Genomic DNA, 18,702 nt, shown 5'->3' on the forward strand with positions numbered 1-18,702 from the left:
AGGAAATGACAACCCCCTCCAGGACTCTTGCCTGGAAAATCCCATGGACTGAGGAGCCTGGTAGGCTACAGTCCATGAGGTCACTAAGAGTCGGACATGACTGAGCAACTTCACTTCACTTCACTTCATTACCTTCCAAAATAAATTTAGATGTCACCCAGAACTAGTTAAAATGTTTCCCAATGACAGAAAGAGGTAGTGCACTTCACAATCCACGAATTTTATATCACAGTTCAACACACACCACCTCCCTTTCTCCTGATGGCCCTGATTACAGAAAAGTGGATGAAGCAGACAGGGTAAGGCACGGGATTTCTTTCTTTGGGGCTTCCCTGGTGGCTCAGAGGTTAAAGCGTCTGCCTGCAACGCGGGAGACCTGGGTTCAATCCCTGTGTCGGGAAGATCCCCTGGCGAAGGAAATGGCAACCCACTCCAGTATTCTTGCCTAGAGAATCCCATGGGCGGAGGAGCCTGGTGGGCTACAGTTCACGGGGTCCCAAAGAATCGGACACAGACTGAGTGATTTCACTTTCACTTTTTACTAAGAAGGAAACAGGCTGCAGGACAAGTAACATCTACGATTCCTTTATAACACTTTTGCTCTAGAAAACTTCAGTGCCAGCAAAGAGGCTCAGCTGAATTCCAAGCACTATAAAAACGCAACACATAAACCATGCAGTAGGAAGTGCGGGCAAGCATGTGGAGAAACAGGAGCCCCTGCGCTACCCGGAGGGTAAAATGGCGCATCCATTGTGGAAAACAGTTCGGTATTCCTCTAAAAAATTACCCAGAATTACCGTGATGCAGCAATTCCACTTCTGGGTATATGCTCAAGAGAACTGAAAGCAGGGATGCGAACAGATATTTGCACACTCACGTTCACAGCAGCATCATTCACAAGATCCAAAAGCTGGAACCCCAAGGGTCCACCGTCAGACGAATGAACAAACAAAACATCGTGCATCCATAAAATGGAATGTAACTCAGCCTTAAAAAGGCAGAAGTCCTGATACATGCTGTAATAGAGATGAACCTTAAAAATATTATTACTCTAAGTGAAATAATCCAGACACAAACGGACAAATGTGTGATCCACTCAAAAGAGACTACCTATCTGACTAAGAGACAGGAAGCAGAATGCTAGTTCCCAGGGACTAGAAAAGAGAGCACTGAGAAGTTATCATTCAATGCATACAGAGTCTAAGTTTGGAGATGGACAGTGACGGCGGTCCCACAACACTGAATGTAACTAATGCCAGGGGAATTTTAAATCATTAAAATGTTCAATTTTAGATATTAATATATATAATAAAAAATTTAAAAGGCAAACATACATCATATAAAGACATTCTTAAGAAGCCAAAATCTAAAGCAAATTTTAAAAAATTATAATACTAAAAGAACTGCTTTCCTATAAATAGCATGCAAATTAGATGCTTATTAAAAACTATCCCTTTCAATTCAGTTAATTCTAGGTTTTAGCAAGACACCAAATAATGAAATGAAATTAATGAGAGGATAACTGAAAAATTAAGGACCAACAGTAATTCTATAAAACAAGTACATATATATAAATTAATTTACTAAAGACACCTGGGTATTTCTTAACTATTGTTGTTATTCAGTTGCTAAGTTGCGTCTGGCTCTGTGTGACCCCATGGACTGTAGCCCACCTGGCTCCTCTTTCCGTGGAAGTTTCCAGGCAAGAATACTGGAGTGGGTTGCCATTTCCTTCTCTAGAGGATCTTCCTGACCCAGGGATCAAACACGAGTCTCTCGTGTCTCCTGTATCGGCAGGTGGATTCTTTACCACTGTGCCACCTGGGAAGCCCTAAGTTATATGTAAATTTACTTAAATCAAAATGGACAAGGCATACTGTTTTTCTATAATCACTTTCATTTAGAATATATTAATACTATCATTATTTCTGAAAGTTCATAGCATGTTAATAATCTCACTTTTCCTTTAATTCTCTAGCAAGAGAAAAAAAGATGTGTTCTCATGTTACAAATGCAATAATTTCTCAAGGTCATAGTCATCCTCAGAGCCAGAATATAACATTAGAACAATTTCCTGCCTATTGGGGCTTCCACCTCTCACCTTCAATTGCCACAGATATGCTATGATATCCATCACATTCAAAGTTTAAGAACTGGGAAGGACGCCATCCTAACAGCCTGTGGGCAAGCCACAGGAGGTGAGCGCTCCCGCTCCATTCTCAGAACTTCCCGGGACCATCTCAGTACTCTGACGGGAAGAGCCCTGGAGGCGGCGGAGTCCTGTTGGGCTCCATGGGGAAGGCCGATTCTGTCTGGGGCTTTCTGCTCTCTAGAAGTGGCTGCATCTGGATCACTTCCCTGAGCGCCCTTACCAACACAGCGCGTGGGACATTCCCTGCACCCCTACCCCGTGACTGCGTCCGCTCCTCCGGCCTTTGCCAGGAAGAAACTGTCATCGCCCCGCCGCATTAGCGGTGACCACACACCAGGCAGGGTGGTGACATGAGCTTCCAGAGCACGAGGCCTGACGGGCGGGCCCTCCCAGAGCCAGGAGCAGGAAAGCCAGGCTGGGGGCGCCCCAGACCACCAACCAGCTCCGAGACCCCGGTGGGCTGCCCGCAGCTGCCTCCTCTCTGATCAGAGACACCCAACCACTCACCTCCTAGGAAGGGTCTTTTCACCTCTCACCCTATACAGTCAGTTTAAAATAAGAGCAAGACAGACCAAAAAGAAATAAACATTTATTAAACATAGCTATCATGTTTTATTAGTCATCTTTTACATATTCACAACAACCCTGGGAGAGAGGAAGGGTAAGAGCAAAACAAAGTATCCGGGGAGCCTAGGAAAAAAAGAACTTTGAAGGGTATAGCACCTCACAGAAAGGAAACAGGCACTCTTTTTCTGGTTTAATTTAAACAGGGATGTGTGTGGCTGTGTGTTAAACAGGGAGGCTGTGTTTGTGTGTCTCTCTTGTGTGTCTGTGTCTGTCTCGTGTGTCTAGAAATGAGCAACAACGAAAAATCCCCAGGATATGATCAGTCATATCAAAACTCAGAAGGCTCCCAAAGAAAGAGACTATGAAACAAAATAATTTCAAGTAACTAAAATGGGACAGCGAGTTCTCTGGAACAAAAAGGGAAATGACCAAAACGACTGTGTCCTCCATGTAAGAATAAATACAAAAATGGCGGATGGCTTTTAATCTTTTTAAACAGAGAAGAAAAAATGCACTGAAACAATTCAGAATGTGAGCAGTGTGCAGAGTTTAGATTTCCTTTTATTCAGTATGTTTATCATTCACTGGGCATCTTGACTAAGGACTGTCATCCTTTGGTTGTGGCAAATTCTCTGCTATTATTTCCTCGGGGCGTCCCTGGTGGCTCAGATGGTAAAGATCTCCTGCAGTGCAGGAGACCTGCGTTCAAACCCAGGGTTGGGAAGACCTCCTGGAGAAGGAAATGGCAACCCATTCCAGTATTCTTGCCTGGAGAATCCCATGGACAGAGGAGCCTGGCGGGCTACAGTCCATGGGGTTGCAGAGTCGGATAGAACACACACACACACACTTTCCTCAGGTATTGGTTCTGTCCCATTTTCTGTCTCCTATCCCACACTGAAGCTCAGATTAACTGTATGTTAATCCTTAAATCTCTTACTCTCTTCTGTATGTTTCTCATTTATCCTCCCTGAACTAAACTCTGGTCATCTGACTTACCTTCCATTTCACTCATTTTTTCCTTCACTTGTACTTATTCTGTTAAAACTACCCATCAGGATTTTTACTTTGTTTATAATTTTCATTTATACAATTTGTTCGCTGCTATGTCACATTTAAAATTTTCTTCACCCCAAAGATTTTCAAGCTTGACATATTTCTTTAAACATAGTAGGGGGAGTTGTTTCATAGTCTAGGATAATTCAAAATCTCAAGTCTTTGCAGTTGTATTTCTGATTGTTCTCATAGTTCTACCTTCAAATGTATGGTCCTTGTTCCCGTGTGTACCTGCCTGTCTTTTACTGTCTGCTGGTCATTTTACATCAAAACCTTGATGTAAACAAGAGACCTGGTGTCTGGGAACAGTACCTGCCTGGGAGATCACCATAATCCAAGGATTCACCTTCCTCGGATCTCCTAGATGTTAACCCAGACCACAGACAGGGATACAAGCTGGCTTATTTCTTAATCAGTCTTATTCAATCGGGGGTCGCCAGTTATGGAGGGGAATGGTGACTCTGACCTCTGAATTTTGTGCAGATTCTGTGCTTTGGTTTCAGCCTCTTCAACCCACAAGGTTTTCAAAACTCAAGGTCATATGGTGAAACCGGCAGACGCCCTCAGAGCAAAAGAGATTTCCACTTATACTATTAGTTCCCTTAAAAAAGAATTTTTTTTGGCCCACTGTGCAGCTATGGGGCCTTAAGTTTCCCGACCAGGGATCACACCCTTGCCGCCTGAAGTGGAAGGGAGGCATGATAACCACTGGGTCCCCTGGGAAGTCCCCCATCCTCCCGTTAATATTAGCTTTCTTATAACAGCTCTTCAAAATTCCTACCAACTTTTTGGTAGTTTTACAAAAGTTTTTCTTTATAATTCTAGAGCATTCTTAGTAGTCGCACCAACTCTGGGAACCATATCTAATTTACAATAGTTTTTATCTTCAAGAATAATTTATGAATTAGCCAGAACTATTATTAAACTGCAAGGTTACCCAATTCAAAGCACCACAAGTAAACAAAGGAAATTTTCTTGTTTTATTCAGCCTAAAGGTGGCACTGACTCCATACAAAGCCAGTCAAGGAACACAAGAGACATCATTAGACTTCTATTCCCTCCCAGCAGACCTTATTTCTCCTTAAGAAGATGAGTTTTTTCCTAAGACAAAGAAGACAGCCATGCATATATCTTTAAAGTTTGACCACACACCTATTCTGTGATCCCTGTACCTTCTTGCTACCTTCTGCACAGGTCTGGGGATTTGCATCCCAAGCCCCCTTAGCTGGCTAGTCAGAACAAGACTACCCGGGATGCACTGTGACTGGCAGTCCAGCCGGAACTGCATGGAATAGGAAGAGAAGGGAAGCAGTTATTCAAAAGGCAAAGCAGGACACTGTCATCAGAGAAAGGGCTTGATAAAAGTGCTCAGAGACACAAAAATCATGGCTACCAGAGTCCGTTCCACCTTCTTTCCCGTGTTTTCAATTTCCTTACTTCTTCAACTCCAAATGTTTGTTAACTTCATCTTTTGTTTCCCTGATTTGATTTTAATTCTCCTTTATGAGTTTCAAAACTGAACTTAATTGGCCTATTGCTGTTTCATCTTTTTATCTTTTAGCCTGTCAGCTATTGTTTAAGAGAAGCAACGCCTTCTTTCATGTCTCTGAAAAGGGACTCTGGCCAGCCTGTAAAGTCTTCTTGGGTTCCTCATTGGATCCCTTTCAGGTATTAGGTTTGTTTGTGTCCTCACTGTACTGATCTCTTCTACCTCAAAATTAGCCAATAATTAATTCCATGTAAGTGCTTTGGTTTTTTATGGCTTGTTTTTGCTGTAACCAGTGTGCCTGCTACTTATTTATTTATGGCCACTCGCTCCGCACAGCCTGCAGTATCTCAGTTCCCCAAGCAGGCAGGGATGGAACCCACGGGCCTTGCAATGGAAGCATGGGGTCTGAACCTCTGGGCCACCAGTGAAGTCCCCCATGGAAGTGTTTTCATTTGACCACACTTCCAATTTTAATTTATTGATCTTTGCCATTAATGCTGAGCAGCACAATAATAAAGAGATTTTATAGAGAGTCAAACAGAGCTCTATAACATTTTGACTAAGGCCATCATCACTCTAATGAAAAAACCGAGACTCTAAGATTTCTGATTGTGTTGATTTCTAAAGTTTTGCTAAAATTTAGAATTAAGTAACTACTTCTTCAAATTAAGCTTCAGGTCAGATTGTTAAATCAGTGGGGGGAGAGGGGTCATAACTCTGATCTTGCGTTTTTTTAATTATGTCTTCTTTTTTGTGATGTTATAGTTATTTTCAACGAGCATTTTCCCATTTCAATCTTAAAGCTTACAATCTTAGATCAAGAAGAAAATTCAAGATATTTTAGTGCAACCTCTTTGTTCCATTATATTAGAAATGAGAAACCCAACCCACCAAGATTAGCTGCCTGGATAAAGTCATAGAAACAGCTAATTTTATAACCAGGGACTAGAACTGTATCTCCAAATTCTAACTTTCATGCACAAAAATAATCCAAGAAAGGCAGGTTAAAAGGTGATTAGAACTGTACTACTAGGCAATCTTTCTAAGGCAGCAAATTAACTGGCACTTAGAAGCAAACTGAAGCAAAAGTATAATATCCTTTTTGTCCAAAAGACAAACACTAGAGGAGAAGGCAATGGCAGCCCACTCCAGTACTCTTGCTTGGAAAATCCCATGGACAGAGGAGCCTGATGGGCTGCAGCTCATGGGGTCAAGAAGAGTTGGACACAACTGAGCGACTTCACGTTTGCTTTTCACTTTCATGCACTGGAGAAGGAAATGGCAACCCACTCCAGTGTTCTTGCCTGGAGAATCCCAGGGACGGCGGAGCCTGGTGGGCTGCCGTCTATGGGGTCGCACAGAGTCAGACACGACTGAAGCGACTTAGCAGCAGAGGGACACTGAAGGGTACATATGAACATACAACAGCACTTTCTGAAAAAAACAAAGAATGTTGTTCAAAGAAATAAATATGGACTATTTGCAGACCGACTGTCTAGCCGAGGGCGTAACTTTACGTCACGAAACTCTGCTGACAGGCACGGTCAGGCACACACATCACCAGTAACAATGCAAACAGCCATGAGTCGTTTAAGCAACACTTTATTTTAGTAAAATCCCAAAACCAAGACCCATGGTCAGCTAGAAAGAAATGGGTTTGCATTCAGCCAGGCACCAGGCTCAACGTTTTCTTCTCAAAAATTTCATTTTCAGTTTTCTATAGTCAGTTTAAGTTCTGTTATTTTTACTTATTATAGGCAACTAAGAGCCACACTGTACATTTAGCAAAGCATGGTGAAATAAACTTTACGACTACAAAAACCAGTAAGTTTCCCAACTCACTGTTTTATTTCTAGAGCCATAATTACTAAACCGCAGATACCTGGACCAATTAAAACTGAGAAAACATTAAAAATCAATTAACATACTTACCCCTAGGATATTGGCCATGGAAGGCTACAGACAATATTTAGGACAGATAATACGGTATTCAATTCTGCAATAAAACAGGCTTAAGAGTTTAAAAAAAGGGGGGGGGGGAATACTTTAATTAACCAGGAAAGTATTCCACCGAAACTTAATTTTTCGACCCGCACTCCAACAAAATGCAGCGTGGCTTTCCTGTGCTGTGGTTGCTTCCACAGTACCAGCATTGAAGATGAGCTATCTCTTCCTTGGTTTTTTGGTTGTTGCTTGGTAGCCTCAGCAGGTGAAGGATCTGCCTGCAATGCAGACACTCCAGTTTGTTTCTTGGGTCAGGAAGATTCCCCCGGAGAAGGGATAAGCTACCCACTCCAGTATTCTTGGGCTTCCCTGGTGGCTCAGAATCTGCCTGCAGTGCGTTCGGTCCCTGGGTCGGGAAGATCCCCTAGAGGAGGCACGGCACCCTACTCCAGTATTCTTGCCTGGAGAATTCCATGGACAAAGGAGCCTGGCGGGCTATAATCCACAGGGTCACAAAGTGTCAGACACAGCTGAGTGACTAACCACACACACACACACATCTTTGTTAGTTGTCTCCATTATTTGAGATCTGGTCTCAGGTTATTTTTTGTTTATAAGGTTAGCTAAGTCTCAAATTTACCAATTCACTTAATTTTACTAACAGCCATGAAAGTCAGATTTCAAAAAAATTGTGACTAAAGGCATCATTACAGTCTTAACTACACTCATCTTCAGCAAGAAATGTAAAATAACTTTCAGTATCACTTAATTCTAAGAACAGTAAAATGGAATTTCAAACTTTTATAAAATTCTGATTTTATGAAAGTAATTTTTTTTAATCAAGAGAACTAAGAAAAAGCTAAAATTCATCATCTAAGATACTATATATTTTCTTTAGATGGTACCTAAAATAAAAGGCAAGGACCTAATAGCTGAATCAGCTGATTTTATCCTAAACAAGATTCAGTTCCACTAAAATTAGTATAGGTTATCATGTAATATTACATACTGGCAATCTATTAATCTGCCTAAAAATTTCCACCTCTGAAACTTGTATTTAATAGCTCTGTGTTCTAGCTACAATATCCTAAAAGCTAAAGTTTTTTTTAGGAGAGAAAACTTACTCATCCCTAAAACTAAACTCATACATTTAGTGAAATCACTGTGGGTTGTGAACAAAGATTTTATAAATATCTTAAATTTTTTTAAGCATAGTACCATTTGTTCTGGTCTTCCCAGCTGGCTCAGCAGTAAAGAACCAACTTGGCAATGCAGGAGATGCAGGTTCAATCCCTAGGCCCTGAAGATCCCCTGGAGGAGAAAATGGCAACCCTCTCCAGTATTCTTGACTGAGAAACCCCATGGACAGAGGAGCTTGGCGGGCTACAGTCCATGGGGTCGCAAAGAGTCAGACACGACTGAGCATGCACCAACCATGTGTTCTAATTATGTCCACTGAGCAGTTTCTAAAGAAAATGTATTTATAGTAATTCATTGACTCCATTAGTTTAACTTCTGAAAGATCCCAAGAAGCTAACATAGTATCTTGACATGTTTATTGTGACAGCTGCCAGACATATTTTACAAAGCAGACCTTTTCTAACATAAGACTAGTTGATAACTTAGAAAGTAAATTGCCCACAATCACAGAATTATTATATTATTAGTCTCATCCATATCTGACTGTTCTTAATTCCCAAGTTCTTTTAAACTACACTATACACTGTACACTATAACCCAATTTTTAACATTTTTCAAAATCCACTACCCACAATATTTAAATTTCATTGTTTTCAAGGACTTAGGTTAAGGCCTCTACATGAGGTTTTTAGGTTCAAGCACTAAATGTCACCCCTAAAAAAGTTTAGAATTCTCAGCCTAAATTTTTAAAATTCCCAGCATTCCGCAATGCTAAAAAGACAAGAGATATTTTCATTATCCCTAAGTACTGCCTCACAAAACACTTACTAGGCAAAGCAAAATATAGCATACATCATCTACCATCTTAACCAAGTGTTCAAAGTAACTCCAGTCACAGGACAAATATACATCGCGCCCACCCAGCAAAACCCAAGAACACTGTGATGCTCCTGTCCAAAACGCACTGGACAAACCAGAGCTGACAGTCATGTTATGAAATGCCCTTCAAAACCGTCAAGGGCATGAACATCAAAGACAGAGGAACCGCTCTACAGTGAAGTATATTATAGAGATGGGACAACTGGATGAAAAGTGTGATATTGGGGATTCCCTAGTGGTTCAGAGGTTAGGACGCTGAGCTTTTATTGCCGAGGCCACAGTTCAATCCCTGGACGGAGAACTCAGTGCGCTGCTGGACTAGGCCTTTTGCTACATACAGGGGTGTTTGGCAAAACATGAACGGGCTTGCAGGATGAAGGGTATGTGGGAAATTTTTGTTTGTTTGCTCTTCTTATAATTATTTTGTTTAAAGTAATTAAATATTAAAATAATTTTTAAAATATTAATTAAAACATAGCCACTAATTAAAATTCCTCCTACTTTTACCTGACTTCAAAGGGGTTCTAACTTTTTTGCTTTCGCAGTCACAAGTGGAGTATTAGAACTGGGAGAGTGAAGGATGTTACACTGTGATTACTGATTAGAATTTGTCCCGATTAGCTAAATTAAATTGGATTTTTTTTTTTTTTTTGCTTCTTGCATTTGAAGGAAGGAGTAGTTAGAATTTCATGTCAAAGGTATAAACATGCACACAACTTTATCTAAAGATTGTCAGAAAAAACTTCTCGTACAGACTATGTATCAATCAAATGGTGTACCAGGGTCTTTTAGTTTCAACAGTACTGTGTTTGGGTTTGGGGCCAGGTCCTCCATCCAGTTCAGCACAGTCAGAACTCATGACACACTGGTTAATTCAAGATGGATCAAGGCTCATTTTTAAGTCAATGCTTTTAAGTTTCTATAGTAGGCTACGTTTACATTTTAAGATGTGTTAAGTTGCTTTGGTTGCGTCCGACTCTGTGACCCTATGGACTGTAGCCTGCCAGGCTCCTCTATCCATGGGATTTTCCAGGTAAGAATACTGGAGTGGGTAGCCACTTCCTCCTCCAGGGGATCTTCCCGACCCACGGATGGAACTCAAATCTCGTCTCCTTCATCGGCAGGCAGGTTCTTTAGCACTAGCGTAAATTCTTATTTCTGCAGAAATAAAGTTTGTAATTTTATCAGTAAACATCAAGCAATCTCTCAAGACAAAATAAAATATATTGCAAAGGTTAGGATTTGAAATGATCTCCAAGTGTTTACTTTCATACTTAAAACATTATACCCTCTCCACCCTATTTCCAAAAAACTGTTGAGATAGCTAACAAAAACAGTCAAATTTTTCCCTTTTTTAAAAAGCCAGGGGGGACTTCTCGGATGATCCAGTGGTTAAGAACCTGCCTTTCTATGCAGGGGACAGGGGTTCGAGCCCTGGTCAGAAAACTAAGATCCCTTATACCTCGGGGCAACTAAGACCCTTTGCAGCCAAATGAATACATAAAATATTTAGAAATAAAAAAGCCAGGGGACTTCCCTGGTGGTCCAGTTGTTAAAGACTCCAAGCAAGAGGTCTGTTTGATCCCTGCTCGGGGAACAGATTCCACAGGCCTCACGATGCAGTCAAATAAGTAAAATAATAAAAACTAGGGGAAAAAAAAAAAAAAACACAACAGGTGAAGGAAAGAATGATAAAATAATTAAATGAAGCCAGAGAAAGTTGATCTTTCCCAATAGTGGATCACAAGTTCAATACTGAGTTTCACAGTATCCAGAACAGTCTTTGTAAAACAAACACAGACCTTATCAACTATTCAGGAAAATCCACAACTTTCCTCAGCACTAGTTTGAAATTTTTCACACATGTATAAAGTATATTTTTATACTCATAGTCCAGAGTTTTTTGAAAGTAGCAGCTTTCTCTACCAATACACAAAGAATATATTCCTTTTACTTTACTTCAAGTTTAAAAAACATTTGGTTTACTTGTTAAACTGGCTCACTTGTCTTTTTCTAACTTTGTATGAATTGGAGGAGGAAATAAAAATCAAGTAACTGGCCTAAAAGCGCCATCTTTTCTTTTTAGTGTATTGTCCACAGAAAGCAGGCAACAGAGCCAAGCAATTATGAACGGCAGCTTTGTAATCAGGCCAAAATTCTGAATTAAAGGCCTAGCTCCAATATTAGATATGGCTGGCTGTGGGATTCTTTAATCCCAAATCTCCTAGTCTGGAAAGGGCAATAAATATGTCAACTTAACTCACAAGGTTCCTATCAGAATCTGTCAAGTACCTGACAGAATGCTAAACATAAGCATTCCATAAACTGAATAAGCACTTAATTGTAAATTTAATTAAATCACTTATTTCTAAAATACACACATATGGGGACTTGCCCAGACTCTGCGCTTCCACTGCAGTGGTGGGCCTGGGTTTGATTCCTAGTGGGGAAACTAAGATTCCACACAGCAAACTAAGATCTCTGCACCAAAGCCAAATAAAACAAATCAAACAGTCAAATCCCTAGAGACAGAAAGTAAAACGGTGAGTGCAGGGGCTGCAAGAAAGAGGGAATGGGTTAATGGGCAACTTCAGTTTAGGAAGATGAAAAAGTCCTGGAGCTGGACTTTATGAAGGCTGCTCAACCCTGTGACTGTACACACTGCCCTTAACACTGCTTTGTGGTATGTATATTTTACCACAATTTTTAAAAAAATCACTATAAGGAACTATCAGAAAGAAAGAGGTTTTCATGGTGGAAATGGCCAACGCAAATTCTTCACAAAGGGACAAACTCATTTCTCAGCGGTTTTCTCTGCTATTTAGAGATCTGTTCAGATCCACCTAAATTCTGCCCCAAGGAAATCGATAAAAAGAAAAAGCAACGATCCAGCAATTCCACTAAGCATACACACAAAAAGCCTGAAAACAGTGAAGACTCAAAATACTTGTACAGCAATGTTCATGTTGCAACACTGTAACGTCCAAAAGGTAGAAACAATCTAAATGTCCATCAACAGAGGAGCAGAAAACAAAATTCGGTGTATCATGCAATGCAGTATCATCCAGCCATTTTACAAAAAGGAATGACATTCTGGTACATACGACCCAGATGAACCCTGAGAATACTACTCCAAGTGAAACAGCCAGACACAAAAGGACAAGTGCTGCAGGATTCTACCTACATGAACTATCTAAAATAAGCAGATTCAGAGACTGAAAGTAAATTAAGAGATTTCCAGGAACTCCAGGGAAGAAGGAAAGGGAAGTTATCATTTAATGGCCTTCTATCTGGGGCAATGAAAAAGATTTTAGAAATAGTGGTGATGGTTATACAATGCTGTGATTGTAATTAAAGGCACTGAATTTAAAAGGCTTAAAAATGCTTTAAATGGAAAAACAGAAAAAGAACAGGAGAAAAGTGGGAAGCAAACAAATTTCCCTGAACACCTTTAGGCACTTTTCAAACTAATTCCAGTATACAGGGGGCACTTTACACGCTGTCATCCTCCTTTGTCAAATTATCATTTCAATAAAGTAAGTGGTTTAAAGACTGAGGCCAAATACTTTTTAATTTTAGTGCAGTTCCACTATCTCATTTTAAGTAAATTTTGGTCTGAAAATTCAATCGAGACAAAACTCTGTTCACATTTATGTTATAGTCAATACTAAGAGCTTTTTCTAAATATATCGAATTCTTAATAATGAACAAGATATAAGCAGTTTTCTCAGGTATCATTTAATTGTCCATTTCTAGTGAAAACACTAAGGTGAGTGAGACCTGACCACAATTAAGACAGCTAAACTTTTCTTACCTTCTTTAATTGCCCAATAAAAACAAAGAAATACCAATTGCCCTTCAACACATTTATGAGTTTCTATCTCAAATATAACGACTCCCCGGGGCAGGGGTGGGGTGGGGGGAAGATACTGCTTTGAAGACTTGTGTGATAGCTGAAGAAAATTGGTGGAGGGATTCTGTGTTGGGTAACCAGTTCTAAAGGCTATTTTCCAGTTTTAAGTTTACTAATTACAAGGCAGACATTAATCTCCATTATAGAAATTCACATTATAGATAGCTGTCTACTAACCAGGGCTCATTTTAACCAGATACCCCAAATAGGACCAAGCACTTGACTACACTCTGATTCTACAATTATACCAGAATACAATCACATACAGGTTTCCCTGGTGCCTCAGATGAGAAAAAATCTGCCTGCAATCCAGGAGACCGGGGTTCAATCCCTGGGTCGGGAAGAGGCGCTGGAGATGGACATGGCAACCCACTCCACAATTCTCACCTACGAATTCCCATGCACAATCACAGATAGTACTTTAAGCTGAGGAATGGGTGATGTATTTCCTTTGCCATCCTACAAAGACAAAAACACTTTGTCAGAGGAGGAAAATCCCCGAAGAACAATTCTTGCCCTCACAGAATTTACATTCTCCAGAGTCTATGGAGATTAACCCTGTAATCAGTATAACAAGGATTGTATCACATGCAGTTTTTATTTCCTTAGGAAATTCAATTTCTGTAAAGTATTAAACATAGTATTTAATTTTAATTCATTCAATCTTCAGAACAACCCTAAAAGAGAAACAGTTTCTATTATCATCATCCTTTTAATACAAAGGGAACACAGGGAAACTGGGATACAAAGAGGCGAAAGGGAATTGTGCAAGGTGACACAGATGGAGTAATTTCAGAATCCACGTCAACAGGCACCCACTAAGCCATACGGTGGACAGGCAGGCCTGGCGGGCTGTGATTCGTGGGGTCACAAAGAGTCGGACACGACTGAGCAACCGAACTGAACTGAACTGAATGAAGCCATACTCTGTCTCGATCAGCCATAAATTCGTTTTGCCTCTGAAGTTACACTTTTTAAATAAGCGAATTCTTTTAAAGTCCTCCATAATTTTTCAACTTACAACCAAGGAACATGAGTCAATCTGCCATCAACTCTGACAATCCCTATGCAACTTTTTCTTACTTTCCCACTAGGTCAAAGTGGGAAAAAGCGGAGTAGTGACAGAAACAGGCATGGAGTATGAAGGCGAGGATTGCAGAAACAGAGGAAAAAAAAGAAAAATGGGAAAACTGCATGTGGGAGCATTCCAGTGAAGGAAAGCCAAGAAAGAAGAAAACGCTAAAGGAAGAAAAAGAAAGAGTAGAAAGAGAATAATATTAAGATGCGTTCAGTACTTCTGACTTATACACCTGATTTTTTCCAGTATTATGTACACACATTCTCTCAAATACTGATTCTTGGTTCTACTACCCCCACACAAGTAGCCTCAGCTACACATTGGTTAATCGAGTATTGTTCTTCATATTGGGGTTTCCCCGGTGGCTCAGCTGGTAAAGAATCTGCCCGCAATGCGGGAGACCTGGGTTCGATCCCTGCGTGGGGGAAGATCCCCTGGAGAAGGGAAAGGCTACCCACTCCAGTATTCTGGCCTGGAGAATTCCATGGACTCTAGAGTCCATGGGGTCGCAAAGTGTCCAACACAACTGAACGACTTTCACTTCACATTCTTCACACTGCCATACTGCCACTTAAGCTCACTGATTACAAGGAAACCCAACTCTACAATTGTGATGAACAACTCATTAATTACATTTCCTACCTTCTTTTAGTAACAATGAATAAGCTTAACTCAAATAAGTGGAGACAACTTTTGAAGAAAACAGGTACCAATGTAAGGACCTTTAGTAAACTATTAAAAAAATTCTTGGTAATTATCTTTCAGGTGTGTGCGTGTGTATTCAGCTCTGTCTGCCTCTTTGCGACCCCATGACTGTAGCCCACCAGGCTCCTCTGTCCATGGGCTTTTCCTGGCAAGAATACTGGAGTAGGTAGGTTGCCATTTCCTTCTCCAGAGGATCTTCCCGACCTAGGGGCTGAATCAAGTTTGTCTCAGGCATTAGCAGTTGAATTCTTTACCTCCAGGCCACCTGGGAAGCCCGTATCTTTCAGGTAGATTACCTCTAATACATTTCAGGAAAAGTGAAATATTAATACTATTCTCAAAGAGAATTAAATCTCAAACAATTCTTCAAAAAAATGCTTCCCCTTAAACATACATAAAAATCACTTGATCAGCATCTGTTTAAGCCACTAAGACAATTTCATGTTAGTTACACCACAGCAGTTATGTGAAGAGACTGCAATATTTGAAAAATTCATATTTTCAAAGAAGAATGAAACATGATAGAATTTAATTAGGTAGAATGCAAGGTAAATAGCTGGTCACCAGTAATAACAGAAAAGGTGAGGTGTTTGGAAATTTTTCAGTCTTTTGATTTACTTGAGCAGAGACCTTGTCTTTTATATTTTATGTTTTGGAACACACCATCGATCTAAGGATCATCCAAATAAAATGATAGAACATTACTAGAAACTAATCCCACTACCCTTATCTAATTTAAGATTACTTACTTTTCCAAAACAGAAATCCATTATACTAAAAATTAAAATCGTTCTCACCAAGACTTGTGCCCCAAGACAATGAAGGCCAAAGCCTATGCTTCAATGACAAAGTCTTTTAGTCACTTTCTTAAAAGTTAGTCAAATCATTGGTGCTTGGAAATGGGGGTGGGGGGAAAGAGTTGGGGAGTTCCAGCTGCTCTACCTGCCAAGTTAAACAAAAATTCTTAACTCCCTGTTTGCCAAGTAAGCTACAGTAAGCAGTCTGAATTACTTTGATTCTTTAAGACCTCGTTTTAAAGTAAGGAAAAGCATGCACCTAGAACAAACTCCCCTCACAACTTAATTTCATACCAGAGTGAATAGTTCTCACAGAGTTCTTCCTCAGAGCAGCAGCCCTTAGCATCAGTAGCGAATTAGACAGAAATGCAAATTCTCCGGGCCATCCCAGACGTGCAGCATCAGAACTTCTGGGGTGGGGCCCAGCAATTGTGTTTTAACAAGTCCCGCAGGGGATGCTTGGATTCTGAGAACCAATGGCCTAAGGGCTAAGAGTCATAAAGGCATAAAGGTTCAAGGTTTACTGGCTTGGTGACCAACAGGTAATCACCCAGCTTCTCTAGACTTGTTTCTCAGTGGAATTAGGGGGTTGTTATGAATATTAAATAAGAAAACCACGTTAAGTTTCTAAGAGCGATGCCCGACATATAAAAACATTACTCAAGCACTAGCTGTCGCTACTAATATGAGCTTTGACGGTTGTAGACTGGAAGGGGGATAAAGACAAAGACAGAAAAGGCTTAATCCCTACCTCTCCAGGAGTTTAACTTAGTGACCAGGTCAAGGCACGTGTACACAAAGCAGAACCAACCAAACTCCAAGAGGAAATAGAGGGGCAAACGAGCTGACCGTAAGAAGAAGCAACAAATTCTGACCCAAAATTTTAAGAGAAGGCTTTAAAGAAGTGACTGCATATGAGCAGTAAGAGTTTCACGGCCTCAAGGGAAGAAAAAGTCATTCCAGCCTACAGGTGTGAGCCAAGATCACAAGAAGCAGGCCAAACACAAAGTGCACGGTAGCAGATTGCAGTGGCTGGAAAACGGACCAGGAAAAAATATGCTGTAGGACATAAAATCGGTCACCCCAAATCCCGGGGCTTAGCTGGGGGTGGGGGGAGGGATTCGAGGCGTGGGTAAGAACCGGGCGGAGGCACTCTAATGCACACGCTCGTCTGTAAACTAAGTTCCCCTTTTGTTTTCTGAGCACCCAGAGACCATTTATACGCACAGCGGCCCATCAGGCCATTGTCTGCAGCAAAGTTGAACGCAAGAAGCTGAGAAGCGTGCCCGGAGCCCCGCATTCAGGAGTGGGCGCTACTCCAACTAGAGCCGACGTCTGAACATTCTCAGACACCAACAAGCGCAAAACCATGAACACTTAAAAAAAAACCGCTTTATTAAAAGGCAAAATTTGGATAAGCACAAAGTCGGGAGTAACGCTTTTTTTTTGGGGGGGGGGGGGTTGTCTTCTCTGAATCCCCTCTGGATACTGGCCGAATCCCGATGGCTTATTTTCCCAAGCTTGCAGGCTGAGGTTTTCCTTCCGGTCATTGTGCTTATTTCCCCCAAAGAGCAAGGCCCCGCGGGGGCAGGCGCGCCGGCCCGGCCCCGGGACAAAGCCCACTCCCGGGCTCCACCTGGGCGCGGGCAGGGGCGGGGAGGGGCGGCGCTCCGCGGCCCGCCCGCCGGCCGCAGTTACTAGGCAGCGCGGCACCGCCCACCCCCGCCGCCCGCCGGCCAATCCGGCGCGTCTGCTGCCCGGGCGCACGAGCCCCGGAGACACCAGTCCGAGCGCGACCCCACGGCTGGGGCCTGGCACCAAGCGCGCACCCGCACCGCCCGAGCGGGCCAATCAGCGGGCCGGGCATGCGCAGCCCGCAGGCTCGCTCGCGCGCGGGGCCCTCACGCGTGAGGCGCCCCCCCCTCCGCCGCCACACGCCGCGCCGGTGCGCGCGCCCCTCCCCCACGCAGCCAGGCGCGCGCGTCAACTGTCGTCCCCCGCGACCGCGTCTGCTCCTGCCCCACCCCCAACGCCGGCGGCCCGGGGCTGGTGGGGGGCGGGGTGGGCCCCCCAACACGGCCGCCGACGGTCCCCAGATCCCCCCGCTGTCCGTGCAGCGCCCCCCACGGAGGGAGGGGGCGAGTCTCAAAATAAAAGCCCCGCTCGAGATGGCAACCGGGGCCGGGGTTGGGGGGGCGAGCGGGGATGAGGCGACGGGGACTCACCCGAGTGCAGCCGCCTCCAGGCAGCGCCGGGGCCGGGGGGGCGCCGAAGGGAAGCGAATGTGGGCCGCGCGCGCGCGAGCTGTGGCCGCGGCGGAGCAGCCTGGGGTTGAGACGGGCTGGCGAGCGGGCAGGAGGTGAGAGGGCGAGGGGGCCCGAGCGTCTCGGCCGAGCTCCTGTCACCGCCGCATGGCCGCCCTTGGCAGGGCCTCGCTCAGCGCCTAGATCCTCTCACAGGGGAACCGAGGGATAGGCCGGGGTAACCGCTGCAGGCGGGCGGCCACGGCTAGAGAGCGCGTGCGGGTAAGCGGGGGGGCGATCGGTGGCCCCTTTTCTCTGCTCTCCGAGCTTCTCTCTCTCACCCTCCTCCTCCTCTTTTTTTTTTTTTTTTTTTTTGTTCCTAGAAGGCGCGCTGCGCGTGCGCACCCGCAGCACCGCCCAGCGGGAGTTGTAGTCTCCTATTTGTCCCCACCAACGCGACGGCGAGGGACGCTGGACTACGACTCCCAGGAAGCCTCGCGCCGACCAGCCCGGAGCCAGAGGACGCGGCGAGCTCGGCGCCCGGCCCTCTCGGGCAAGGACTGTCAATGGAGGCGCGGGTGGTGGGAGCGAGGAACATGGCTGCACCTGGGGCCTCCGCGGCTGCCCGAGTGGGGGAGGGGAGCGGGGACGCAGGGATGAAAATCCAGGCCGAGTCGGCTCCCTTGCCAGGCTTCAGCCGGCCGCAGCCACGGTCCCGTGGCTCGCGCTCACTCTTGCA

General features: G+C 43.3%; 1 protein-coding gene across 21 annotated transcripts in view; it reads right to left on the reverse strand.

Annotated features, from left to right (window-relative positions):
• GTF2I (general transcription factor IIi) overlaps positions 1–18,702 on the reverse strand; it is an 86,304-nt gene that overhangs the window by 64,054 nt on the left and 3,548 nt on the right. For 6 of the 21 annotated variants that reach the window (XM_060405606.1, XM_060405603.1, XM_060405605.1 and 3 more), the window contains exon 1: positions 17,946–18,299. The exons of 12 other annotated variants lie outside the window; for them this stretch is intronic. The gene's annotated coding sequence lies outside the window, so the exon portion shown is untranslated. Of the gene's footprint in view, positions 1–13,527; positions 13,600–17,945; positions 18,300–18,702 lie in introns of those variants that run through there. 3 more of the 21 variants (XM_060405601.1, XM_060405607.1, XM_060405608.1) reach the window with 3 other exon arrangements.

Source organism: Ovis aries, chromosome 24 (assembly GCF_016772045.2).
Source record: "Ovis aries strain OAR_USU_Benz2616 breed Rambouillet chromosome 24, ARS-UI_Ramb_v3.0, whole genome shotgun sequence".
Classification (NCBI taxonomy): Eukaryota; Metazoa; Chordata; class Mammalia; order Artiodactyla; family Bovidae; genus Ovis; species Ovis aries.